We start from the raw sequence: 2,016 nt of genomic DNA, 5'->3' as shown, positions 1-2,016 counted from the left end.
CGTGTGGAGTGGGAGAGGCTCGTTTGTAGAGCACGTACACCTGCTCGCTGACCCTCCCCACCTTCTTCTCCAGCAGCATGTCCATTTTTCGCTCGACTCCGGGAATACCAAGGAGAGAGCTAGGGCCATAAGGAGCAACGCTGCCCTGCTCCGATTCACCACCTCCCTCTCTGGATTTGACGTAAGTGACCTTTGATCCCAGCATCCTGCAGAGCCAGGGCTTGAGTCAAATTCCTCATCCCCTGGTAAAGTGGTCCCCCCTTGCTCCTTAAGGGACTGCGACATTCCAACGGCCACTGGCTGGCAGGGTCGTGCCTGGCCTCAGTGCCCTTGTTACTCCGGAGAATCCTGGCAGCGAGTGCTCATTGAGGTCCCATGCCCTGGTCCCTTTACTCCAAGCTCCCTTGGGGGGCAGAGAGAAAGAGGGCTCCAGTTCCTCTCCCCCAGCTCCTCCTACAGAAGGATGGGAGCAGAGCTCTGGCCCAGGGGAGCTGGGGAGCTGAAGGCAGAATGTTGATGGATTCCCCCCTTCTCCTCCTCCACCAGACCTCCTCCGATTTCCCCAAGGCAGACAATTTTGTGCTGCAGCTGGGTCTCTACATCTCTGACCCAGCCAACGACATCAGTGGGCAAGCCTGGGATGGGTTTAGGCCGTATGTAAATAGATGTATTGGCCGCAGAGGCTCCTGCTGCAGAGGAGGGGTCAGAAGCCCAGCTGGGCAATGGGACCCCGTAGAAGTGAGTCCCTTGGAGACTAGCTCCAGCTGGCCATTGGGACACCAATAGAACTAAGGCCTCTGCTCTTAGACCAACTGCAGCAGGGCAGAGGGACCCCGATGGAAAGAAGGCCCCTGTTTTGGGCCCCCCACTTACCGGCCAAGGGACCCTACAGAAAGAAGCCTCCTCCTCTGAGACTGACCCCAGCTTAGATGATGACTCACACTCATCTCCCTAATTCAGGGAGAGAGGAAGGGGGTGAACATGCCAAGGAAATTGGCTGCTTTACCTCAGAGCCTGGCTCTGTCCCTCAGTCCAGGGAAATCAGCCCCCCCAGGGGGCTGCCAGCTGGTGAGGGGACAGGAACAGAGCTGTTGAGACACATGGAGGGAAGGAGCCATCATGAGGGCAGGGGACGGACACAAAGCTTGTAGGATGTCACCAGTTCGGTAGCGAGGGTCAGATCCTGATGTCAGTGGGTGTGGGAGGTTCTCAATATTAGACGCTACCATTAACAGACACCCACTCCCAGAGCACAGTGACCGTAAGGGTCACATGATTACTGTGATGAATGAGACAAATCCCCCTTCAGGTACTAAACCACCTGGTGGGGACCCTGCGAGTCCACTGGGCCATGGATTCCACGAGGACCCCGGCCAGTGTTCACCCAGCAAAGGGAACAGAAGGAAACAGGCACTAAAGCCGGATGCCAAACCTCCCCAATGGGTCTGTCTTTCTCCCCCAGGGCTGAACATCAGAGAGGAGAGCGAACTGTGGTGTCGGGATGGGCTCCAAGACACCGAGTGCCTGGCCTACAGGAACATGGCCAGGGTCGGGGAGGTAAGGACTCTCTGCCGGTGCATTTCAGTATCTCAGGTGTGGAGCTGTCTCCCCCTGCAGTGAGTGTGTTCTCTAGGGGGAGGGATAGCTCAGTGGTTTGAGCATTGCCGGCTAAACCTAGGGTTCTAAGTTCAATCCTTGAGGGAGCCATTTAGGGACCTGGGGCAAAAATTCATTGGATGATTTAATCGGTGATTGGTCCTGCTTTGAGTAGGGGGTTGGACGAGATCAACTCCAGAGGTCCCTTCCAACCCTGATATTCTTGGATACTTATTTCCAGCAGAGAGTGTTCAGCTGCAAGAGGCTGAGGACCCTGGGTTGGGTTGGAGCCTTGCTAATGGTCCAAACTTGTGTGTGTTGCATGGATCCATGGTTACGTAGCATAAAAGGGATCCCCTTGGGGGGTTGAGTTAACAGAGGATTCTATCTACAGGGATCTGGCTCTGCTCACTGTCTCCC

This window comes from Lepidochelys kempii, chromosome 6, assembly GCF_965140265.1.
Source record: "Lepidochelys kempii isolate rLepKem1 chromosome 6, rLepKem1.hap2, whole genome shotgun sequence".
Classification (NCBI taxonomy): Eukaryota; Metazoa; Chordata; order Testudines; family Cheloniidae; genus Lepidochelys; species Lepidochelys kempii.
This window is presented reverse-complemented; position numbering follows the sequence as displayed.